General features: G+C 41.2%; 2 long non-coding RNA genes across 2 annotated transcripts in view; one reads left to right on the forward strand and one right to left on the reverse strand.

Moving 5' to 3' along the window:
- Window positions 1–27,608, reverse strand: part of LOC145862392 (uncharacterized) — a 386,091-nt gene that overhangs the window by 330,136 nt on the left and 28,347 nt on the right. The window lies entirely within an intron of this gene.
- Window positions 1,590–27,537, forward strand: LOC123729135 (uncharacterized). Its single transcript, XR_014381776.1, has 2 exons — window positions 1,590–2,540; window positions 27,002–27,537. It is a non-coding gene; the product is annotated as an uncharacterized LOC123729135 (long non-coding RNA).

The following is a 27,608-nucleotide window of genomic DNA, read 5'->3' on the forward strand; positions in this document are numbered from 1 at the left end:
AGAGTGTCCATGATTGAGTTTTTGAATGAAGAGATTGAGATAAAACTGTCCAGTTTGAGTGTTTGTTGCAGCTCGTTCCAGTTGATAGCTGCAGCGAACTGAAAAGAGGAGCTTTGGGGACCTTTAACAGAATGTGACTGGCAGAACGGGTGTATATGTGTAGGATGAGGGCTGCAGTAGATATCTCAGATAAGGGCAAGTGAGGCCTAAGAGGATTTTATAAATAAGCATCAACCAGTCGGTCTTGCGATGGGTATACAGAGATGACCAGTTTACAGAGGAGTATAGAGTGCAGTGGTGTGTCCTATAAGGAGCATTGGTGGCAAATCTGATGGCTGTATGGTAAAGAACATCTAGCCGCTCGAGAGCACCCTTACCTGCCAATCTATAAATTATGTCTCTGTAATCTAGCATGGGTAGGATGGTCATCTGAATCAGGGTTAGTTTGGCAGCTGGGGTGAAAGAGGAGCAATTACGATAGAGGAAACCAAGTCTAGATGTAACTTTAACCTGCAGCTTTGATATGTGCTGAGAGAAGGACAGTGCACCGTCTAGCCATACTCCCAAGTACTTGTATGTGACTACCTTAAGCCCTAAACCCTCAGAGGAAGTAATAACACCTGTGGGAGGAGGGGCATTCTTCTTACCAAACCACATGACCTTTGTCTTGGAGGTGTTCAGGACAAGGTTATGGTAGAGAAAGCTTGTTGGACAGGAAAGCACAGAATTAACAAAGTTTTAGTGCCAGTCAGGTTCATGTAATTATGCCTTCTTATACCATTTTAGGAAGAAATATATTTTATCATTTGAACTGCACCTGTTTGCTAATATACTGTATGTATGTCTTTCTATCTTTTCCACCGGCAAGCTGCAATGTTTTTTATTTGTTGGCTTCATAGGCTATTTTTAGTTGGCAATGGCAATAAAAGTTACTATTTATGCTAGTATTATTTTCATTTAGATTTGGATATAATTTTGATTAACCACATCAATGATTTTGAGATAAGAAGACGTAATTAGAAATTAAACACGAAAATGTGCATATGAAAACCATAACTGGCATGCAGATCGGTAGGAACGGTAACATACATTTACAATCCACATGAGAAAGTTTACCGACTCTTCATGTGGCCTATTACCCGTTTGATAATATACTGTATGCGTGTCTTTCTATCTTTATCTGTTTACACCTTGTACAGACTGCGCGAGTGTTTATGTGTGTGTGAGAACAATTGAATGGAAGTTGAAACAATGTCATGGAGGGGCTGTCGTTACGCATGGCATTCATTTATGAGGTCACACACACAAGCATGCACACAAGCACACACGTAGGTATGTGCGCTCACATTGACAGTTAAAACAAATAATCGAAAATTATATTCAACATGGATATGACTCACATGGGTGTATTTATGGTGCTGCTATTCACCCCGATAGTTTCTCTTTATTCTGTTGCACGAAGCCCTCCTGGTTCACCGCTGACACTATGTCATAGTCTTTGTATTGTGAAAATGTACGTCAGCGGCCCATTGAGTCATTCAACAATATAGAGAACATGAAAATGAATATTTAATATTGTCAATAGACTATACTCTAAATTACTATCATGACATCAGCATACATACTGTAAATCTGATGGATTATCGGTAGAGATGTGCATACTGTTACATAGGGTACTTATTAAGGTAGATACACTATATATACAGAAGTACGTGGACACCTTCAAATGAGTGGATTCGGCTATTTCAGTCACACTCGTTGCTGACAAGCGTATAAAATCGAGCACACAGAATGGCGCAGTAAGAATGGCCTTACTGAAGAGCTCAGTGACTTTAAACGTGGCACGGTCATAGGATGCCATCTTTTCAACAAGCCAGTTCGTCACATTTCTGCCCTGCTAGAGCTGCTCCGGCCAACTGTAAGTGCTGTAATTGTGAAGTGGAAACGTCTAAGACCAACAACGGCTCAGCCGCGAAGTGATAGGCCACACAATCTCACAGAACCGGGCCGCTGAGTGCTGAAGCGCATCGTCTGTCCTCGGTTGCAACACTCGCTACCGTGTTCCAAACTGCCTCTGGAAGCAACGTCAGCACAATATTTGTTCGTCGGGAGCTTCATGAAATGGGTTTCCGTGGCGGAGGAGCCGCACACAGCCTAAGATCCCCATGCGCAATGCTAAACGGCCGCTGGAGAGGTGTAAAGCTCACCGCCATGGCACTCAGGAGCAGTGCAAACGTGTTCTCTGGAGTGATGAATCACGCTTCACCATCTGGCAGTCCGACGGACGAAACTGGGTTTGGCGGATGCCAGGAGAACGCTACCTTCCCGAATACAACGTTTGGTGGAGGAGGAATAATGGCCTGGGACTGTTTTTCATGGTTCGGGTTAAGCCCCTTAGTTCCAGTGAAGGAAAATATTAAAGCTACAGCATACAATGACATTCTAGATGATTCTGTGCTTCCAACTTTTTGGCAACAATTTGGGGAAGGGCCTTTCCTGCTTCTGCATGACAATGCCCCTGTGCACAACGCGAGGTCCAGGTGAGGTTTCTGCCTCCATATTATTTTCAGTTCCTGCTTCTTCTACCACAGGGTTTCCAAGTAGCCTTGTTTCACCACTGTGATAGAGGTGAAAGCATTAATACCCTAATTTGGTGGGTAAATGAATGTACTTGTTAAGCTGACCTTTTTTATATTCAAGCTGAGTTCACACTTTATGCAAAGTTGCACAGTTACAATTCCATGTGATTACATGGGATTTGGATAACAACATGTATGCAACTATACCATAGTTACATTTTGGTTAAGAATGTTCAGTACAGTTACAAAGCTACTACACGCCATGAAGTCAACTAAATGTGAAGAAGGGGGACGTTGAAGGGATCTTTCATGCCCTCCTGCTCACATAAAAACATACACACTTCTAGTCCAGACTTACTCTCACCCCACCACCAATTAAAGCACACAAAAACACCATTAAAGATGCAGAAAATCTGTTTACTATTTCTCAAATAAACCCCAAGATGTTATATTCCCAATATTGATTATACATTGACCCCACACATTTTCCAACAGTAATCACACTAGTCTACAGTTACTGTGTCCAGAGACAGGTGTTCGGGCATCTCCCTTGGTCGATTCTCAGACCGTCCTTAGTCAATGTGGTTTAGTGAATAAAAAGCAATCTTTCACGTGTTTCCAACCAGAATGTGTAGGTCCAAGGCTCTGTGTGTGTGTGATGATGAAGATAATGTAGATAAACTAATGGAGCTGATGAGCTCATTTCTTGCTCTCCTGACTCTGCTCCATCACGCTGGATTCGTCCACTACCCTGCCGTTGATCATGGTCTCAGAGACCCTCCATTACGGAGGTTGCTGGATGGCACAGTCCAAGAAGAACGGGAGTGTGGCAGCACAATGCAAGTTTCTCTCCAGAATGCACTCTCTCCCGCCAATTTGTGCACATTCATTGTTTCATAACTTCATTGTGTGAATTGTTTGGGTTTGATTGTTAGTGTATATCAATTCCCCATTACATATATCATCACTAGTAGAACATGTACCCTTAATTCCTAATCCACAGTACAATGTTTGTTTGATTACGGTGATGTCTGTTAATGCGTTTAATATATTATTATTCCAGTCTTTTACAGTTCTCATTATCGGAGTGGACACGTTGTTTGCAGAGCGCACAACATATGCTACACTTGTGAGAAACAAGTTTTGGTTTATTTCATTCCATTTACAAGTTGTCAATTTAGTCATTGTCTTTTGTTTGGAGCGCTCCTGTCAATCTTGAGTAAAGACACGCACCTGATTTCGCATATAAATAGGCCTATAGGATACCTGGCGTGCGCGTAAATGTAGGCATATAAATGTGCCCATTTGGGGACCTGATAGTATTTCTGATTGGCTTAACGCACCACCACTAATGACCTGTGGAGCTTCTCAAAGTAATGTTTTCTTCACCTCAAAACAGCAAGCAAACTAAGTCTGTTTTTACATCCATTGAGAATGACAATAATTCCTCAATGTAGGCTATTTGAAAAATCTTTACAGCTCTTTCGATAACCACTCAGCTGAAAGGGGGAAAAAATGACAGTGGAAACATAAAATAGGCCTACCTGATTACTACTCATCCCTTGCGCAAATAGCCTACAGCTGTGTGTCTGTCAGGAGCTCACTGGTGCAGGAAACTCTGAGGGCCCAGAATATTTGATACAATGTTGCAAGGAGCTTCTGGCCAGTCCCAAGTTAATAGTTGATACAATGTTTCAAGTTTGTTGCAGACACGCCATGCATAGTCAATGTGATTTATAGGATATTTATTTTTAACAGGATATTTTCTGCCTGCAGGCTGCAATGTTTTTATTTGTTGACTTTATAGGCTATTTTTACATAGTTGGCTATGGCAATAGAAGTTAGTATTTATGCTAGCATCATTTTCATTTAGATTTGGATATAATTTTGGTTAACCACATCAATGATTTTGAGATATGAAGACGTCATTATAAATTAGACTGTTCCATGAAAATGTGCATATGAAAACCATAACTGGCATGCAGATCGGTAGGAATGGTAAAAGGAGGAGGATGGTCGGAATAGCTTATCTTGATATCTGGCTCCATCGAGCCATTTGTTTCTTATTTCATCAAACAGTGAGCTTACAGCATCAGACAAGCTCAATGCATATATTGGTGATTTTATTCAGACTCATAGGTTGTGTCTATATATGGGAAAATACACTTTTCACATCGAAAAAAAACAGGTCGAACAAGACAGTTTTTAGTTGGGGACAGCCCTACTAGTCACACAAATAGTTTATTACAAGGCTCTTGTCTCATCCTTGTCTGAATTATACACCAATTAATCTAGCTGAAAACGCAACCACCATACAGTGCATTCAGAAAGTATTCAGACCCCTTGACATTTTCCACATTTTGTTACGTTACAGCCTTACTCTAAAATGTATTAAATCCCCCCCCTCATCAATCCACACACAATACCCCATAATGACAAAGCAAAAACAGGTTTTTAGATTTTTGGGAAAATGTATAAAAAATAAAAACTGAAATATGACATTTACATAAGTATCCAGACCCTTTACTCAGTACTTTATTGAAGCACCACTGGCAGCGATTACAGCCTCAAGTCTTCTTGGGTATGTGGCTACAAGCTTGGCACACCTGTATTTGGGGAGTTTCTCCCATTCTTCTCTGCAGATCCACTCAAGCTCTGTCAGGTTGGATGGGGAGCGTCGCTGCACAGCTATTTTCAGGTCTCTCCAGAGATGTTAGATTGGGTTCAAGTCCGGACCCTGGCTGGGTCACTCAAGGACAATTCAGAGACTTGTCACGAAGCCACTCCTGTGTTGTCTTGACTGTGTGCTTAGGATTGTTGTCCTGTTGGAAGGTGAACATTCGCCCCAGTCTGAGGTCCTGAGCTCGTTTTCATAAAAAATCTCTCTGTACTTTGCTCCGTTAATCTTTCCCTTGATCCTGACTAGTCTCGCAGTCCCTGCCGCTGAAAAACATCCCCACAGCACGATGCTGCCACCATCATGCTTCACTGTAGGGATGGTGCCAGGTTCCCTCCAGAAGTGACGCTTGGCTTTCAGGCCAAAGAGTTCAATCTTGGTTTCATCAGACCAGAGAATCTTGTTTCTCATGGTCTGAGAGTCTTTAGGCGCCTTTTGTCAAACTCCAAGCGGGGTGTCGTGCCTTTCACTGAGGAGTGGCTTCAGTCTGGCCACTCTACCACAAAGGCCTGATTGGTGGGGTGCTGCAGAGATGGTTGTCCTTCTGGAAGGTTCTACCATCTCCACATAGGAGCTCTGGAGCTCTGCCAGAGTGACCATCGGGTTCTTGGTCACTCCCTGACCAAGGCCGTTCTGGGGACCACTGTGGCCTCTGTGTTCTCGGGGACCTTCAATGCAGCATAAATTTTTTGGTGCCCTTCCCCAGATCTGTGCCTCAACACAATCCTGTCTCGGAGTGCTACAGACAATTCCTTCGACCTCATGGCTTGGTTTTTGCTCTGACATGCACTGTCTACTGTGGGACCTTATATAGACAGGTGTGTCCCTTTCCAAGTCATGGCCAATCAATTGAATTTACCACCGGTGAACTCCAATCAAGTTGTAGGTACATCTCAAGGATGATCAATGGAAACAGGATGCACCTGTCCTCAATTTCGAGTCTCATAGCAAAGGGTCTGAATACTTATGTAAATAAGGTGTTTTTGTATTTTTTATACATTTACAATAAAAAAATAAAAAAAACTGTTTTTAGATTGTCATTATGGGGTATTGTGTGTAGATTGATGAGAATTTATTTTATTTTATACATTTTAAAGTAAGGCTGTAACGTAACAAAATGTGGAAAAAGTCAAAGGGTCTGAATACTTTACGATCGCACTGTATATACATCTCAATGGAGTTGAGTTACGATGAATGTTGTCGGAGTGTACTTCTGACTACACCGAATCACTATCAGTCGATACTTGTAAAAATGTCTATTATTTAATGCTTATCTGGTCCGTATGTTTGTCCTGTGTAACTGCAAGCATTTCTTTGGATGCTTCAATCCATTATTTTTTATTTAAAAAAAGATGGATTCCAACTCCCACTGATAACTCTATAACAATCAAGACAAGCACAGGTACACAGTAAGATTATAAATTGTTTATATTTCTAAAAGTATCTAGTGGTAGTGGATGTTTGAAGTCGCTAACTTCATACTTGATTGGATAACAGTGGATTATGCGAAGCAATTCAAAAATGAAGTTTTTTACAAAAACGACGGATTGCCGCACCCAAAGAAAAGCTCACAGTTACACAGGACAAACATAGGTACACAGTTAAAAATGAAACAATTGTTATTTTTACAAGTATTGACTGACAGTGAGTTGATGTAGTCGGGGTACACCACCCCGACACCCATCGCAACGCAACTCCATTGAGATGTATATATGGTGGAGTTGATTTCTCTCAGCTACAATTCACCAAGATGCTGATTCCCAAATTACTAATACCAAGAAACATAAGCCTACACCAATATTGTAATGCGTCTGTGTGTAGCTGGTGAGATGAGTCAGGCGCAGGGCAGCAGATATGAGTAATGAAAGCAATTTTACTCAATAATATAACAATACGTATAAACACGTCGTATAAATACAAGGCAACAAATACGGACCGCAATACAATAAACAATTACTCACAAACAAACATGGGGGGGGAACAGAGGGTTAAATAATGAACAAGTAATTGGGGAATTGAAACCAGGTGTGTAAGACAAAGACAAAACAAATGGAAAATGAAAAGTGGATCGGCGATGGCTAGAAGGCCGATGATGTCGACCGCCGGTCTTGTTGCGCTGCATGTCCAGACACAGCTGGGACAGCTCCTCCTCCAGCTGACACAGAGTGGCTTGCAGACTGTCCATCTCCAGAGCATATTTATGGCTGCTCTCTCCCAGGTTCCCCTCCAACACATCCACCTGCATGGGGACAGACAGGACAGGCCACGGCAGCCAAGTTAGCCTTCTGTGTTTAGCTAGAAATTGAAGTCGTCACTAACCTATGATGCTAGTGTTATACTCAGAAATGGTAGCAATGTGATCGTTGCTTACTACTACACCACTCATCACTCGAATGCTAATGTTGTACACAGACATGGCTGCCAAATTGTTGTGGCTTGTTAAACACCTAGCTCATGCACTGACACAGCAATCAGGTAACTGTAGTAAACACCTGGCTCACCACTGTTCAAACTAACATGTTAATATTATGCACACACAGCCAGAAGAGGCCTGTTCAACCTAACACGTTAATATCAAAATCAAATCAAACAGGTGTAGACCTTCCTGTGAAATGCTTACTTACAAGCCCTTAACCAACAATGCAGTTCAAACCAACAACAAAAAAAGAAAAACAGATTCCTCTACAGACATGGCTGGATGGCTGGAATCCATGCAACACTGGAAAAGTTGTGTGAGGAGGTAGCAGGGCTGGGGGGGGGGGGGGGAGTTTGGAGTTCAGCCAGAGTGAAATTCTCATGCTCCAAAGAGAAAACAAGACACTCACAGCCAAGGTAAAAATCCACGATTACAACATGGGAATCAGGGATCATGGGAATCAGGGAAAACAGGGTGATGAAGGAGTCGCTACTAGACATACAAAGTCGTAGCATGCGTGATAATCATTTTTTTTCTGGGATTCCTGAGGACGCATCCAATAATCCAGAGGGCGCGATCAGAGAATTCATGCAATCCACCTTGAAACTTCCTATGGAGACTGTAAACAAGATGGCTTTCGACAGAGTACACAAACTTGGAGCTCGGAGCGACAAGACCAATGGTCCCCGACGGATCATTACAAAATTTTAACACTACCAACAAAAGGAGCTGATCAAAAGCAGGGGAAGGGAGCTTAACTTCATCGGGGTAGGGGGCAGTATTTTGACGTCCGGATGAAGAAGGTGCCCAGAGTAAACTGCCTGCTACTCAGTCCCAGAAGCGAAAATATGCATATTATTAGTAGATTTGGATAGAAAACACTCTGAAGTTTCTAAAACTGTTTGAATGATGTCTGTGAGTATAACAGAACTCATATGGCAGGCAAAACCCTGAGAAAAAATCCAACCAGGAAGTGTGGAAATCTGAGGTTTGTAGTTTTTCAAGTGATTCCCTATCCAGTATACAGTGTCAATGGGGTCATTTTGCACTTCCTAAGGCTTCCACTAGATGTCAACAGTCTTTAGAACGTTGTTTCATGCTTCTACTGTGAATGGGAAGAGAATAAGATCCATTGGAATCAGATGACTGAGAAAATGACATGAGCTCAGTGGCGCGTGCTTCCGTGAGAGTTAGCTGTGTTCCTTTTCTTTTTTGAAGACAAAGGAATCGTCCGTTTGGAATATTATGGAAGATTTATGATAAAAACATCCTAAAGATTGATTCTATACATCATTTGACATGTTTCTACGAACTGTAATATAACTTTTTTGACTATTCGTCTGAACTAACTGCGCGAGCACAGTGGATTTGAATTACTCGACTGAACGCGCAAACAAAAAGGGGGTATTTGGACATAAAGGATGGACTTTATCGAAACCAATGAACATTTATTGTGGAACTGGGTTTCCTGGGAGTGCATTCCGATGAAGATCATCAAAGGTAAGTGAATATTTATAATGCTATTTCTGAGTTTTGTTGACTCCACAAAATGGCGGGTTTGGTTTTGTGACTGAGCGCCGTACTCAGATTATTTCAAAGTGTGCTTTCGCTGTAAAGCTTTTTTGAAATCTGACACAGCGGTTGCATTAAGGAGAAGTGTATCTATAATTCTTTGAATAAGAGTTTAATATTTTATCAACGTTTATGATGAGTATTACTGTAAATTGATGTGCTCTTTCACCGGAAGTTTTGGGAGGCAAAACATTTCTGAACATTACACGCCAATGTAAAATGGGGTTTTTGGATATAAATATGAACTTTATCGAGCAAAACATACATGTATTGTGTAACATGAAGTCCTATGAGTGCCATCTGATGAAGATCATCAAAGGTCAGTGATTCATTTTAGCTGTATTTCTGGTTTTTGTGACGCCTCTCCTTGCTTGGAAAATGGCTGTGTGGTTTTTCTTGTCTCGGCGCTGTCCTAACATAATCTAATGTTATGCTTTCGCCGTAAAGCCTTTTTGAAATCGGACAATGTGGTTGGATTAAACTCCCTGGGCAAGGTGGGACGTCAACAGCCAGTGGAATCGCGTGGCGCGGAATACAAATACCTCATAAATGTTATAACTTCAATTTCTCAAACATATGACTATTTTACACCATTTTAAAGACAAGACTCTCGTTAATCTAACCACACTGTCCGATTTCAAAAAGGCTTTACAGCGAAAGCAAAACATTAGATTATGTCAGGAGAGTACCCTGCCAAAAATAATCACACAAGACATTTTCAAAGCAAGCCTATATGTCAGAAAAACCAAAACCACAGCTAAATGCAGCACTAACCTTTGATGATCTTCATCAGATGACACTCCTAGGACATTATGTTATACAATACATGCATGTTTTGTTCAATCAAGCTCATATTTATAGCAAAAACCAGCTTTTTACATTAGCATGTGATGATCAGAACTAGCATACCCACTGCAAACTTCCGGTGAATTTACTTAATTACTCACGATTAACGTTCACAAAATACATAACAATTATTTTAAGAATTATAGATACAGAACTCCTCTATGCAATCAGATTTTAAAATAGCTTTTCGGCGAAAGCACATTTGGAATATTCTGAGTAGATAGCCCGGCCATCACGGCTAGCTAATTTGACACCCACCAAGTTTGGCCCTCACCAAACTCAGATTTACTATAAGAAAAATTGGATTACCTTTGCTGTTCTTCGTCAGAATGCACTCCCAGGACTTCTACTTCAACAACAAATTATGTTTTGGTTCAAAATAATCCATAATTATATTGAAATAGCTCCGTTTTGTTCATGCGTTCAGATAACTATCCGAAGGGTGACGTGCGAGCGCATTTCGTGACAAAAAATGTCAAAATATTCCATTACCGTACTTCGAAGCATGTCAAACGCTGTTAAAATCAATTTCTATGCGATTTTTCTCGTAAAATAGCGATAATATTCCAACCGGGCGACGTTGTATTCGTTCAAAGAGAGAAAGAAAAACATGGAGAATTCACATGAACGCGCATCTCCAGTGTCACTGTTCTCAGCCGGACCACTCACAAAAACTCCTGCTGTTTTTCGCCCAGAGACTGGAGAGACGTCATTCCACTTTCTGACGCCTTCTGAGAGCCAATGGAAGCCTTAGAAAATGTCACGTTACAGCAGATAGAGATGCCCTAGAAGGAGAACAAATTGTCAGACAGGGCACTTCCTGGATGGAATCTTCTCAGGTTTTGGCCTGCCATATGAGTTCTGTTATACTCACAGACACCATTCAAACAGTTTTAGAAACTTTAGAGTGTTTTGTATCAAAATCGACTAATTATATGCATATTCTCATTTCTGGGCAAGAGTAGTAAGCAGTTTAAATCGGGTACGTTTTTTATCCGGCCGTGCAAATACTGCCCCCTAGCCCCAACAGGTTAATGAGAAGTGTTTCTTTAAAATGGGATATAATAGTTATATGTTTGAGAAATTTGAATTATGAGATTTTTGTTGTTTTGAATTTGGCGCCCTGCTATTTCACTGGCTGTTGAATAGTGTGTCCCGTGGGTGAGCGAATAGTGTGTCCCACGCTAGCATCCCACATACCTCAGAGAGGTTAAAGGGACCAAATTCGGTCTCAATGACCAATTTCCAAGGGAGATAAACGAACGTCATAAGAGACTGTATCCGATACAAAGACAACAAAGGGAGAAGGGTAAGCGTGCCTTTATCATTATGGACAAACTCTTTATAGATGGACAGCTATTCCGAGACAGCTCCAAAACACCATGGCTGTACTAAATTCTACAGGGACTTCAGGTTACGAAAAAAAGAAGTATGGGAACTGTAAAAATATCTGAACATTATGAAGTGGATATGAACACACATACTCAATTACATGCTTGCTTACACATGCGGACTTATACATACACACACACACACACCTGATCTCGCTCTCTTCTCTCACTCTCCTTTTCTCTCTTTTCTCTTCTCTCCCCCTCTCTCTATTGTCGAGAACTGTTTTATAATTTAATGTGTTTATTGTTTGTCTATATTTTTTATGTATTTGTCTAGAAGTTTATATATGTTTACAACAAGCAAGGGGAAGATATCAGAATAGGGGCATTGGAGAATAATAACATATTGTACGGAATTGTAAGGGCTGTCGTCGGAAGAAGACCAAGGTGCAGCGGAGTTAGTGTTCATCTTGACATTTAATTCAAACAAAGAGAACACTATACAAAAAACAGGAAAACCGACAGCCAAACAGTACTGACAGGAAACACACTGAACAGAAACAATTACCCACAAAACCCAAAGGAAAAACATGCTCCTTATGTGTGACTCCCAATCAGCAACAACGAGCTTCAGCTGTGCCTGATTGGGAGCCACACACGGCCCAAAACAAAGAAATACAAAAAAATATAAAAAGGAACATAGAACGCCCACCCAATGTAACACCCTGGCCTAACCAAAATAAAGAACAAAAACCCCTCTCTATGGCCAGGGCGTTACAGGAATACAATTGTACTGTAGTGAAGCCGTCTCTAGAGTAATGCAAGATCTCTTTCATGATCATGTGAAATGTCACTTGTCCTGATAAAGAAAATGGCAGACGGAAGGGAGGGTGGTGCGGCAGTTGCCGCTTCTCATATGAATGCTGTTATTTTATCTAAAACATCAGGCGTACGCCGACCCCAGCTAAATAACTCATGCAAAGATTTAAAGCGCAATTATGTATTTTATCTCCAGTACATTTCCATGATTGTCAGTTATGAAGCTGCTCTACTGATAATCTCAGTGCGTCCTTGCTGGGATGACACAATCAATCTACTGCCAGAGAATATCAACACCAAACACATTGGTTCACCGTTCCACGGGAGCGGACAGTACACAGCATACCATAATGTTCTGAATAATGGCCAAGTCTACCTCGCTCCCTATTCCACTGACCTGCTTAGGCGTAACAAACACAAGTCCAACATTTATCGGAAACTGTTAAACTACCTGTTCTCTACCCTCCTGCTCTACGGGGATGTGCAGCTCAACCCTGGGCCTAACATCACCGAGCCAGCGATACTCACTGGAGTGGAAAGCAGTGGATGGCCTCGTCCACTGATCGTCGCCGCTGCAGAAGTGGGTGAGTGCTATGGTCTCATGGTTTCTCTTGACTCACCCGGCTCCAGGATGGAATTTGACTCTTCAAACATACCCAAGCCGCTATATGCGATCCCTGACTTTGCTTCTGGTACGCAAGCTGTTTTAAATAGTTCCCCACATCCAGTGCAAGCGGGTGTCACGTCCTGACCTTAGAAAGCTGTTATTTTCTATGGTAGAGTAGGTAAGGGCGTGACAGGATTTTTTCTAGTTTAGTTTTTCTATGTTGTCAGGTTCTAGTTTTGTATTTCTATGTTGGGTTTTGTTTGGGATGATCTCCAATTAGAGGCAGCTGGTCCTCGTTGTCTCTAATTGGAGATCATACTTAAGTAGGGTTTTTTCCACCTGGATTTGTGGGAGATTGTTTTTTGAGTAGTGTATGTTTCAACTCTGCATCACGGTTTGTTGTTTTGTTCTTTAGTTTATGTTTATGTATCGCATAGTTTCACAGTGTAAATAAAATGTGGAACGACACACATGCTGCACTTTGGTCCGCTTCTTCTTACGACAGCCGTGACAGCGGGAGGAATTGTTAATTGCGCTACCGAACTGCGCCTAATCAAAACAGCCTAAACCCAGCCGTCAGAAAACACAGAAAATGTAACTTTTTTCAATGTGTCAATCACTCTCGAGTCATCTGGGACCCACGAGCTAAGCCCAAGGGACTACTAGGGGGGCACTTGAACATTCGTAGTGTCATTCCAAAAAGTGATCAAATTCAACATCTTCTCACAGACTCCAACCTTGACTTCCTCTGCCTTTCAGAGACATGGCTCCATAAAAACTCTCCATATGCTGCTTTGTGCCTGGCTACAATGTTTTCAGGAGAGATAGGATTGAAGGAAGAGGAGGGGGTCTGATGATTTACATTAAAGAACATATCCGATGTAAACAAATTGAGTGGTCATGTGATAATGAACTAGAATGTATTTGCCTGAACGTTACACTGTCTCCCCAAATTTATTTTACCCTTATTTACCCACCAAAAGTGTGTTTTTTGATCAGTTTAATAACATGCTTAGGGAATGTGATTTTGGAAAGAGGTCATCTTAATGGGAGATTTTAACATTAATTATGAAGACAAGACTTGTAGGAAAACCCTTAAACGGATCACTAATACCTTTGACCTTACACAGCTAGTTAAAGGGCCAACCAGGGTGACTTGTTGCTTTAAAACACAGATTGATTTGGTGTTCAGTAATAAACCAGAGAGAGTGACAAATAGCCCAGTTCAGATAGCCCAGTTCAATATGGTAACTGGGCTATCTGATCATAATCTGACACTTATAGTCAGAAAGCTTTCTAAGAACAGGTTTAACCTCTCTACTGTTAGAAAGCCTGATCAACTAAGAATACCTAAGAGTGAATTAAATTATTTTTAAAATGCAATTAAGGGAATTAACTGGAATGATCTCTTGTCCTATACAGATGTGGAAGCTGATAGTCAGGTTTTTCTATCCACAATCCAGACTACAATAAATGGTTTCCTAAAGAAAATCAAATCCAAACCTGGCCAAAAGAGCACTCTTCCTTGCCTAAATGGAGAAATCTGGAAATTGATGAAAGAACGAGATTATGCTCTAAAAACAGCCCTAAAATCCAAATTAGAGCATGACAGACATAGGTTTACCATGTTGAGAAATAAGGTGATGAAAGAAATCAGACAGGCCAAGGCAAACTTTTTTATTAACATAATTGGTGAAGCAATGGGAAATTCTAAATTGATCTGGGAGAATCTAAAAAAGTTAACAGGGAAAGACCATAGTAACACCGCAAAAACACTAGAAATCATGGTGAATAACAATCTAACATAGAAATAGCCTTCAATTCCTACTTTATTGACTCTGTCAAGGTACTGACACAGAACCCCTCCACTGGTTTCTTGGGCTCAGTGCTAGTAAATGACACTCAACCTGTCTTCATCATAAGGGAGGTTTCTGAGTCAAAGGTGAACAAGGTGATTAGCTCAATAAAGAACTCTAAAGCCTAAGATGTGTTTGGGCTGGACTCTACCTTTCTTAACAACTACAAAGAGTCACTCATTGGCCCCATTACTAAGGTCACCAACACATCTATTGGTCTGGGGGTGTTTCCAAGGGTATGGAAGTCGGAAATCATAACGGCCATCTTTAAATCGGGCGACCCTGCTGACGTGAGTAACAACAGGCCCATTAGTATACTACCTGTGGTGTCGAAGGTTGTTGAAAAGTGTGTAGCAGAACAACTGATTGCCCACCTCAACAACAGCCCCTTCACATTACACTCCATGCAGTTTGACCTCAGAGCAAAACACTCCACAGAAACAGCCAACTGCTTTCTTCTGGAAAATATGAAGTCCAAGATGGACAAAGGGGGCGTTGTTGGGGCTGTGTTTGTGGACCTAAGGAAGGCTTTTTATACTGTTAACCATGAGATTCTCATCACAATAATTGTCCAAGTTCAACTTTTCCCCCGATGCCTTGAGATGGATGAAATCATACCTTGAAGGCAGAACTCAGTGTGTCAGAGTGAGCAATGAGCTGTCGCCCACACTTAGCTATGATGTGGGCGTGCCCCAAGGGTCAATACTGGGGCCCCTCCTGTTCAGCCTGTACAGTAATGATCTGCCTTCTGTCTGTACTGGGTCTGAAGTTCAAATATATGCAGATAATACAGTGATATATATATATGCATGCAGAGAGCAAACAACAAGCTGCACAAGAACTCACTACTGTAATGGTCCAGGTTTTAAAGTGGCTCAGTGACTTGTGTTTGCATGTCAATGTGAAAAAAACTGTCTGCATGTTCTTCACAAAGAGGGCAACAGATGCTACTGAGCCAGATGTCTATGTGTCAGAGGAGAAGATCTAGGTGGTAACTGATTTTAAGTACCTTGGCATCATACTTGATTCCAACTTCTCTTTTAAAAAGCAGGTGAAAAAGGTAATTCAAATAACCAAATTCAATCTAGCTAATTTCCGATTTATACGAAATTGTTTGACTACTTCAAATCTATGATACTCCCCCACTTAGCATATTGCTTGACTAGTTGGGCCCAAGCTTGCTGTACAACATTAAAACCTATTCAGTCTGTCTACAAACAGGCTTTCAAAGTGCTTGATAGAAAGCCCAATAACCATCCTCACTGTTACATCCTCAGAAAGCATGAGCTCCTGAGTTGGGAAAATCTTGTGCAGTACACTGACACATGTCTTGTATTCAAGATCCTAAATGGCCTGGCTCCCCCTCCACTCAGTATTTTTGTTAAACAGAAAACCCAAAGGTCTGCCATGAGAGGTGACTGTATACTTCCCTTAAGGAAAAGCACCTTTAGTAAATCCGCTTTCTCTGTGAGAGCTTCCCATGTCTGGAATACCCTGCCAACAGACACACATAACTGCACCACATATCACACTTTCACAAAAAACATGAAGACATGGCTAAAGGTCAATCAGATTTGTGAACATAATCCCTAGCTGTGTATTGCCGCTTTCCATGTTGTCTGTTGTCTGTAGCTTGTGAGGTGTGGAAACACTTTGTTGCTTTTATGGATTTTGTCTTGTTGCTTTTTGTCCTATGTTACTCTGCGTGTGCTCACTGCGCAATGATTGTCTGTATTGTAATTGTTTTTAATAACCTGCCCAGGGACTGCGGTTGAAAATTAGCCGGCTGGCTAAAACCGGCACTTATACTGAAACGTTGATTAATGTGCACTGTCCCTGTAAAAAAATGAAATAAACTCAACTCAGTTGCTATGGAAATGCTGGGATGTGTTTTTCAATGATGTTAAAGGTAATTATGATGCAACTATGATGGTGATACAATATGGATTACAATTATCATCACGAATATTAAGGACATACGCACTACATGTTACACACAGACACTCAACCATGCAAACTGGCAGAGTTATTATTTATTTGGACTTCACACATTATAGTCTTACTCTTATACAGTCATCGTACACACTCACTAAATCACATCCAAAATCATACACATCACCCTATTCAGATTTACTACACACATAATATCTTGTCTCAATTTTCTAACATCTGTGGCATTGGCTCACAGGCAAACAGGCAAGGGAATAAAACAAATACTGCTAGAACCCATTTTTTGAATTCTAAATATCAGACATTTGAAAGCTCTAGTTTTGACCGTCATAATGCCTCTGATGGCAGTAACTTTACAAGCACTAATTATGGTCAATTTAGACTGAGAATAGTATCTAGTTATGGTAAGGGGTGAAATAAGTATAGCCAGTTATAATTGTAATGGTTTAGCAGATTATAAAAAAAGAAGATCAGTCTTTACGTGGCTAAAAGAAAAGTTATATAACATATACTGTTTACAGGAAACTCACTCTACATCCTTAGATGAAGTTCTGTGGAAAAAGGAATGGGGTGGTGAAATAATTTTCTGTAATGGACAAAGGAACTCAAAGGGTGTGATGATATTAATTAACAAAAATGTTGATCTGAATGTGCAAATAGTCAGGAATGATTCACAAGGAAGGTGGATCCTTTTGAATATGAAAGTGGACGAAAAAGAGATTTGGCTCGTTAATCTATATGGTCCAAATCAGGATGATCCATACTTCTTCGAAAACATTTATACCAACTTAATGAATTTACAGGCAACAAAGGATCTAATCATTATGGTAGGAGACTATAACACAGTGTTAAGTACCTCAATGGACTGTAAAGGTAATCACGCCACAAACTATCACCATCACTTAAGGAAATCACAAATATTATGGATACATTAGAAATAGTGGATATTTGGAGAATAAAAAATCTTGACCTAGTGAGATATACATGGAGGAGACTTAATCAAGCTAGTCGTCTTGAATACTTTCTTGTCTCTTTCTCTCTTGCATCAAAGGTTAAAAAAGTCTTAATAGGAGACAGAATGCGATCGGATCATCATCTAATTGGCATTCACATAACTCTTATAGATTTTCCACATTGACGGGGATATTGGAAATTTAATCCAAGTTTACTGGAGGACAACTTAGTTAAAAAATAAGACAAAAGAATTTATAACAGAATTTTTCCAGTATAATATAGGTTCAGCAAATCCCTTATTGTTTGGGATACCTTTACATGTACCTTCAGGGGTCATTCAATTCAATATTCATCAATAATAAAAAAGCAGTTTCTGGCTAAAGAGACAAGACTATCAAGGGAAATCCATGAACTAATAGTACAGGTAGATAGCAATAAAAATGATAATACAGAGATACAAAATAAGTTAGAGGAAAAACAAAAAGAACTTGAGGAACTTATTCAAGAACGATCTAATGTAATCTATTACAAAAATAAAGCAAACTGGATGGAATATGGAGAAAAATGCACAAAATTCTTCCTGAATCTCCAATACAGGAACGCTAACAAAAAGAATTTGCAGAAACTTGTTACTGAAGACGGAGTCATCTATAATTCTCCGAATGATATTTTAAAAGAGGAAGCTAATTATTTTAGGTAGATGTTCTCTTATCCGTCTCACCCTCTCCCACTGAATGAAGATTGTGGTAAGGAATTCTTTCCAAATAATATAACAAATTGAAAATTAACAAATGTACAGAAAGGTCAGTGCGAAGGCCAAATTACAGAGGAAGAACTTTGAGGCTATTAAATTATTTCATTCTGGAAAAACCCCAGGGCTTGATGGCATACCGGTAGAGGTATATCAAGTATTTTTTTAATATACTAAAAGCTGGTTGATATGTGCTGGTTGATAAAATACCTGTATTTATGGGAAAGATGTTTGAAAAGGGTATTTTGTTCTTAAATTATATTGTAAATTGGAATGGTAGAGTTATGTCCTTCATGGAGTTATCAGAATTGTACGGGAAGGTCTGCTCAATCCAAGAGTACAACCAATTGATTACAGCATTACCCCAAAAATGGAGGAGGCAGGTGGCAGTGGGAGGAGGTAGGGAACTGGTCTGTCTGTCCAATATAAAGGATCAAAACTGGCAGAGGAATAAAAATAGCATAAATAGGAAAGTATACCAGTTTCATTTGAGGACCAGGATGTTGACAACTGTGCCATACAGATTGGAAAATAGTTGGGAAGAGATTTTTGATGTACTGATTCCATGGTACAGGGTGTATGAGTTGATATTGTCACGTCCTGGCCAGTATAAGGTTAATTGTTTTTGTAGTTTGGTCAGGACGTGGCAGAGGGTATTTGTTTTATGTGGTTCGGGGTGGTGTGTTTGTGTAAAGGGTGTTTGATTTAGTATTTCCAGGTTTTTGGTTGATGGTCTATGTGTTTGTATTCTATGGTTAGTCTAGTGTGTGTGTTTCTATGTTTGGTTAATTGGGGTTGGGACTCTCAGTTGAAGGCAGGTGTTGTCTATCTGCCTTTGATTGAGAGTCCCATATATTAGGGTGTGTTGGTGGGTGATTGTTCTGTGTTGAGCCTATGCTTTGCCAGACTGTTGGTTGTTCGTTTATTCTCGTGAGTTCTGTTGTTATTTTTGTGTTCATTTTGGATGGAATAAATGTTCAAAATGAACAACCGCATGCCTGCTGCGTTTTGGTCCATTTCTACCGACGACAACCGTGACAGATATATAAAACAACGCAAGATTCAAGACTTCGTGCTTTTGAACTAAAATTATTATATAGAATTCTTGCCACCAACAAAATGTTGAATATTTGGGGCATAAAGTCATCAAAGCTCTGCAGATTTTGTTGTGAGGATACAGAATCAATAGACCATTTATTTTGGTATTGCCCTCAGGTAGCCTGTTTCTGGTCTCAGATTCAGGAATGGCTGAAAATGCATAGCATTGATCTTAAATTGACCCTAGAAATAGTACTGTTAGGAGATCTGGAGAGACCGGGCCAGTCAATTACTAATATACTAATACTCTTAGTGAAAGTATTTATCTTCAACTCGCAATCTGTGGATTCTATTCGATTAGATAGATTGAAATTGTACGTTTAACATCACAGCATGTTGAAAGATATGTGTTGCGTAGAAACCCGAAGTGGGTGGCCAGCAGAGATAGATGGGATGGGCTGAGGGAAGCTGAGGGTTGGGATGGGTTGAAACAGGAAGTGGGTGGCCAGCAGAGATAGATGGGATGGGCTGAGGGAAGCTGAGGGTTGGGATGTGGAATTGGAGACAAGTGGGAGTGGAGTTGCTGTGTGGGAGATAGAATGATGGTCAAAGATAAGTTGAAAATAGTTTTTTTTTAAGTCAAAATTAAACAATAAAAAGTCAGTTTGAATGACACTGAGGGGCAGTGTTTTTCAACTAATGCCGGTTTTCCTGAGGCTGATGCTGTGCATAGTGCCAGACATGCACACAAACATATACAGTTGGCATTGCTGTTATGATTTTAGTTGTCCTTGATGTCCTTTGTTTTAAATGTATTATTTTATTTTATTATTTTTGCATTGTTGTTTGCTGTTTTCTTCTGTCTTTTCCTTTTTTCTCTTTAGTTCATTCTCTTCGTTGCTGGTGCATTGGGGGGTTCTTGGGGTGGGGAATGGAATTAATTGTATTTTTTATTTTTCTTCTTGTGGGGACTGTGGGGGGGGGGGGTCTCGAATGGTTGAGTGACAGCTATTGGGGATCTTGGAGGGTTCGGGTTCACGTTGGTAGATTTGTCAACGTGCCCTTGAGCAGGGCATTGACCTTGGATGCTTCTGTGTGTCGCTCTGAATGGGAACGCTCTGAATGGGAACGCTCTGAATTGGAACGCTCTGAATTGGAACGCTCTGAATTGGATGACTGGTATGATGTAGTTGACGAGCGGCTTCACTGCAAGTATATTGTATTTTTCGGATATTCAATAAATAATCAAAAATGTTTTTTTTTAAATGCAGTTAAAAAAAATTGAGTTAAGAAAATATTTACTAAATAAAACAAAATAATAAAAAATAAATAAAAGTAACAATAAAATAACGAGGCTATATGCAGGGGGTACTGGTACCAAGTAAATGTGCAGGGTTAGTTTGTACATGTAGGTAGGGGTGACTATGCATAGATAATAAACAGCGAGTAGCAGCATTGTAAAAACAGAAGGGAAGAGGCCTTCCTCTGACACTGCCTAGTATATACAGTACCAGTCAAAAGTTTGGACACACCTACTCATTCCAGGGTTTTTCCTTTATTTGTACTATTTTCTACTGTCACTTTAAGCCATTCAGTTGTGTTGTGACAAGGTAGGGTGGTATACAGAAGATAGCCATATTTGGTAAAAGACCATGTCCATATTATGGCAAGAACAGCTCAAATAAGCACAGATAAACAACAGTCCATCATTACTTTAAGACATGAAGGTCAGTCAATCTGGAAAATTTTAAGAACTTTGAAAGTTTCTTGAAGTGCAGTCTGAAAACCCATCAAGCGCTATGATGAAACTGATGAGGACCGCCAGAGGAAAGGAAGACCCAGAGTTACCTCTGCTGCAGAGGATAAGTTCATCAGAGTTACCAGCCTTAGAAATTGCAGCCCAAATAAATGAATTCAAGTAACAGACACATCTCAACATCAACTGTTCAGAGGAGACTGCGTGAATCAGGCCTTCATGGTCGAATTGCTGCAAAGAAACCACTACAAAAGGACCAATAAGAAGAAGAGACTTGCTTGGGCCAAGAAACACAAGCAATGGACATTAGACCAGTGGAAATTTGTCCTTTGGTCTGGAGTCGAAATTTGAGATTTTTGGTTCCAACCGCTGTGTCTTTGTGAGACGCGATGTGGGTGAACTGATGATCTCCGCATGTGTATTTCCCACCGTAAAGCATGGAGGAGGAGGTGTTATGGGGTGGGGGTGCTTCGCTGGTGACACTGTCTGTGATTAATTTAGAATTCGAGGCACAGTTAACCAGCATGGCTACCACAGCATCCCATCCCGTCGCCATTCCATCTGGTTTGGGCTTAGTGGGACTGTCATTTGTTTTTCAACAGGACAACATGACCCAACACAGCCCCAGGCTGTTTAAGGGCTATTTTACCAAGAAGGAAAGTGATGGAGTGCTGCATCAGATGACCTGGCCTCGACAATCCCCCGACCTCAACCAAATTGAGATGGTTTGGGATGAGTCGGACAGCAGAGTGAAGGAAAAGCAGCCAACAAGTGCTCAGCATGTGGGAACTCCTTCAAGACTGTTGGAAAAGCATTCCAGGTGAAGCTGGTTGAGAGAATTCCAAGAGTGTGCAAAGCTGTCAAAGGGTGGCTATTTTTAGAATCTCAAATATAAAATATGTTTTGATTTGTTTAATATGTGTTATTCCATTGTTGTGATGTCTTCACTATTGTTCTACAATGTAGAAAATAGTACAAATAAAGAAAAACCCTTGAATGAGTAGGTGTTCCTAAACTTTTGACCGGTAGTGTATGTCTAGACAGAAAGGATGTGTGTCTGAACAGCTAAAGGGTATGTGTTTGGACTGAAAGTGGGCGTGTATGGACAGAAGGGGGCGTTTGGATAGCTGGAGGAGAGCTGCAGTACCTGCTCGCGCAGACTATCCAGTTCCCCCTCCAGAGCCTGTAGGAAGCGGCATCTCTCGCTGAGCTCGCTCTGAGCACAGTGCAGCGCCTCTCCGCTCTCCTTTACTTCCAACTGCACTGACTCCAGCGGCAAAACACACGTTCATCATAAGTGTATAAGCAGTAAACAATCAGGCTGACACTGAAGTATTCCATTGCACCAGCAGTGTTGCATACACAAAGCAGTCATGAGTACATCTACCCACATACAGTACAATGTACACAAATACAGACAATATACTGTAGAATACTTCTACTCAGTCTTAAGAGTGATATGCTACTGAGCTCAGCGGAGATCCTTATCATTACCATGCCAGACTTCTCACTGACCTTCTTCAGGTACCAGATCTCTGAGTCCCCCTTGTTCTTACGAGCAATGCCCTCATACTGGATCCGCAGCTCAGCCATTATGGCCTCAAGATCTGGGCCCTGGGCTGCATCCACGTCCACCTGCTCGTTGGTCATACAGGCCTTCATGGAGCCCATTTCCTACAGGCACATGAGAGCATGGTTGAGGTCAACTCCATTTCAATTCAGGCACCTCAGGAATTCAACTGGAATTACAAGTGAAAATAAACCCAACCCTGATGGTGAGAGACACATTCAGTGGGCCTGGAGTTTTAAAACTGTAATGGTTGATACTGATCGGTCCAAATCAATGTCTACACACTAACGCCCAGATAGTTCAGCCGGTAGTTCATGTCAGTGTGTTGTTGCTGGTTCTATGGGGAGGCTGCCAGGTGGTGAGCTGCCTTAAAAGAGGTATCCAACTGTTCAGATGTAATCGTGTGTATGTGTGTGTGTGTGTGTGTGTGTATATGTGCATGTGAGATATCCCTTCTACTAAGGCACATGCGTAGTTGGCCACATTCTGGACACCACGCATGGCTGTCTTAACACACTCTCTGTGACTAGTGGAGCTTGCTTGATGTGTTTGTGTGTGTATGTGCACTAGTTTGACCATGGTATCTACAGACAGAGACTACAGAGAGTACAGGGTAATTTTACTCACAATCATATTTCAGTGACATTCAACATGCCTGAGGGAGAGAAACTGTACCAAATTGAAATATTTTTACATTTTAACACAAATACCTCTGTTACAAAAATCACCATTTGTCTATAATAATAAACATAATTGTAAGGTAAAAAATATGCCTTAGGGAAATACCATATGAATCCTTATGTTTTTTTGAGGATGTAATTCATATTTAAGAGTATGTGCAATGGGACAATCCAGAATCCAACTCTGTTTCCTGCAGCGACCCTCCACTGAACCAAAAACTGTTTGACAATGTTTGAGGTGATTAGGTTGATGTGTAAATACTCATCAGTAATAGGTGGCCCTGTTATGACTTGACCTTTGACCCATGCAGCGGAGCTCTCACCTCATCATGATTCTTCTTGAGGAAGTAGAGGTCCTCCTTCAGGCTGTCCAGATTTCCTCTGAGGGTAGCTATGATTTGGACGTGGTCTGACTTGGCCTTCCTCAGAGCAAGACAGTCCCTTTCTACAGACTGGCACAGTGGGGCCTCAGCCTCCCACCTTGGTAAACAGATAAATCGCCACATACTGTGAACATTGCTGCATTCCAACATTTGACTGTATAAAATCAGTACATTATTAATACTTACAGACCTCGACACAGACTGTACTCTGGTGCCTTTTGACTTGTGCTTCACCTTGCCAACTGCAGATACCTCTGAAATGGATGATGTCTCCTCTCCTATCATGGCCAGTGTGAACTGATGGCCTCCTTTCTGTCTGTGAGCGCTGTGGGAACAGGCTCTTTTTTTCTCAGCATGACAGAGAGGTCATTTATCCAAAGTGCAATGCAGTTTAGCACTCCCATGTGAATTTCTCAGACTGGGAGGTAAAAGAAAAGCCCCTATAAGTTGGCACTCACTTGACCCTGAAGTCATCGGCGGCCAGCTTGGCATTATCAATCTCCAGCATGAAGCGAGCATTTTCCAGGTTCTTCTTTCTCACCTGAGGAGTAGCAGGAAGGAACATATTTACTTTAAAGTTAGATACTAAAGCACATAGGTACCCATATGTAAGTGTCCCATCGCAGGAAAGCGAAGACGGATCGAATGTAATTGTGAAAGCAAAATGTTGAGGAGCACAGCAGAGGAAAGCGCACAGCACAGGAAAGCGAAGAAAGCAAAAAGAGCACAGCACAGGAAAGCGAAGACGGATCGAATGTAATTGTGAAAGCAAAATGTTGAGGAGCACAGCAGAGCGCATACATGAGACGTTTATGGAATAGGTCTACACAAATGTAAACAATAATTGTGTGTATTGTAAGCTATAATGGTACACAGTTACTGACTGGCTGATTCCATATATTTATCATTACGGCCGTGTGGGCGCTGACCTTCTCTCCAATGGCGTGAGCATGGGCCATCATGCCTTCGATATCGTGACCTTTGGGCACCCGCTCCAGCATCAGTTCTTTGATCTTGAGTAGAGGATATGAGAATCCCCAGGTGAGCTGGGCTGTGTCACCGATGGACAGGCTCAAAATATCTGTGTATAGGGCAGAGCCACCATGGATGTATCCAATCAAAATGATCCACTACTAGAGTGAAACGGAACACCCTAGAGCAGTGTTTCCCATCCTGGTCGTTGAGTACCCCCAAAACAGTACCCATTTTTATTAGAACCCTGGACAAGCACACCTGATTCAACTTGTCAACTAATCATCAAGCCCTCAATGAGTTGAATGATGTGTGTTTGTCCCGGGCTACAACTTAACTGTTGGGGGCACCCAACGACTAGGGTTGGGAAATACTGCCCTAGGAGGGGTGAAAAATTGGAAGTGTCGCCACAATAGATTACATACTGTATATCATTGTTGAAGTCCCCTAAAATATTTTTCAATCTCATCTCTTCTTTCTTAGCTCAATCACCAGTTAGCAAATATGGAGGCTAACATAACATCTCATCATCACAATGTTAAAACACCACCAACTGAACAAGTATGACACAAATATAGAAATACAATAGACGTATATTAATAAAACTACAATTCTACCAAAAGTCAGGGCTAGCACACCAGTGATGGAACAGTAATGCTAGCGCTAAAGTAAAAAGCCAAAGAAAGGAGTCACACAGACAGGCTCTACTGTGTGGTGTTCAGACCGGATCAGCAGCACTGCCTGTGAATTTGCTTCAAATCTCAGTACAGTAACAGCATCTGTTCTGTCTGACCTGATTAGCTACAATGGAGAGTGTAGCTAGGCCAGACGGGGGGGAAATGGCACACACACTGCACAGGGACTCCTGTTGAGCCTTAGCACAATACAGAGAAACCTAAAACAACTACTTTAACTGAGGATGGGCTGAGGGCTGAGGGGCTAGAGAGAGATGAGGTGGAGGACAAAGGAAAGAAAGGAGAAATCCCAGAGAAATGCTACCGAGATGGGCAGAGGTTGGAGGTTAGGTTGGGACTAAGCTCTGGCTTACAAACACACACAAACTGGACCTAAGCATTGCAAGTGTAGGTTTCGGTAATGTCTATCTGTGCCTGACTGCAGTCCTTATCGTTGACATCTAAAACCTCTCAGATTGAACAACATCTGCATTAAACAATAAAAAAAGGGTTCTTTTTTAGTCATATTTGGAAAGAAGTGAATAACCTTGAAGTGGTTCCCTGGGGCATACATGGACCACATGAGGAAATCTGAAGTCACGAGCAATAAAAAACGAAATGGTTAGGATAATTAAGATGTTAAGGTTACTGGTTACATTCCTACAGCTGTAGTCTGGACGATCATAAGTAATAGTCAACACCTAAACACAGTGTGGAGACAGACCTATTTACATACCCAATATAAGAAGTTGATAGGGATTGCTTTTGACTTAAGGAAAGAGTGTCACTCAGTGGTAAAAAAAAGTGTCTATTGTATTTATGGGCAAATATATTCCTTTTCTGAAATAGCAAAACTGATTTTTATTATTTAGATGCATTTTAATTAAACAATTTAGTGCAATAGAGAAATCAAATACTTTGTAGGCCTAATCATATGTAATTAAACTAGAAATCAGATACTGATTTCTAGGGGAGAGTGGGGTAAGTTGAGCCAAATGGTTAGTTGACGCTTGCTGGAGACTGCCATTATTTTTATATTTTGGATCCGCAGGTCTTATTATGTTATTACATGCCTGTTTAGAAGTGCCTTTTAATCACGTTTTGCTGTGTTGTTTACAACGATTGCCTTTTACTTAACTTCTGACATTCTCACGTGTGAAATCGAATTGCATGAACTACTTGTTTGCTTGCATTGTGTGCTGTGATCCCAAAATTGACATGGACTACATTGATTTGAGACAGCTGTTGCCAATTCCTTATCACCTCCTCCCTCCCCAAACAAATTTCTAAACACGCCCCCAGAACTAGAGTTAAAAGGAACCGGAACTTACTTTTGGCACGCAATTTGGACCAGAGACTTCTCGACCAACAAATGGCCACCTTGTTGCATCTGCTCGCCTGCTTTGGGATAAAGGCAAATCACAACTCTATCAATAGCACTAAGGAAAGTGCTATTTTCGAAATGTGTGACGCACTACTAACGAAAGTGCTTATTTAAAGCATATGGGTGACTCCAGTTGTTGGCCAGTACATGTTGTAATTCTATGTTTTGTGTGCCCCGCGACTACAGACACAGGGGACACGCCCGATGCAGCAGCGAGAGGCTACAACCAATGCTACCACGTTGCCGGGCTGGTGCAGAGAGCGGGACAGCCGGTGACCAGCCATTGACTACCAGCCCAGCCATTGACTACCAGACCAGCCATTGACTACCAGACCAGCCATTGACTACCAGACCAGCCATTGACTACCAGACCAGCCATTGAGTACCAGACCAGCCAGTGACTACCAGACCAGCCAGTGACTACCAGACCAGCCATTGAGTACCAGACCAGCCAGTGACTACCAGACTAGCCATTGAGTACCAGACCAGCCATTGACTACCAGACTAGCCATTGACTAATGACCCCCGCTCAGGAGGTAGAGCCGAACGAACCCTGCTCGGGTAGTACCAAATGAACGAACCAACATTGGCCACCGCTCTGTGAATCAGCTGCTGTAAACTTTGCTCATAGTTAGCCTATAGCCCTGAATCCTAGCCCCTTTTTTATGTAGTGATACTGTCATTGTTAAAGCTGAATTTATAATAAAGAACCTTTGCTTGTACATTGGCCAGTGTCTGGTTGTTGTTTGCCGTGGGATTTTGGAATTCTGCATTTGACATACCTATACGAAAG

The sequence above is a fragment of the Salmo salar genome, chromosome 20 (genome assembly GCF_965601325.2).
Source record: "Salmo salar chromosome 20, fSalSal1, whole genome shotgun sequence".
Taxonomy (NCBI): Eukaryota; Metazoa; Chordata; class Actinopteri; order Salmoniformes; family Salmonidae; genus Salmo; species Salmo salar.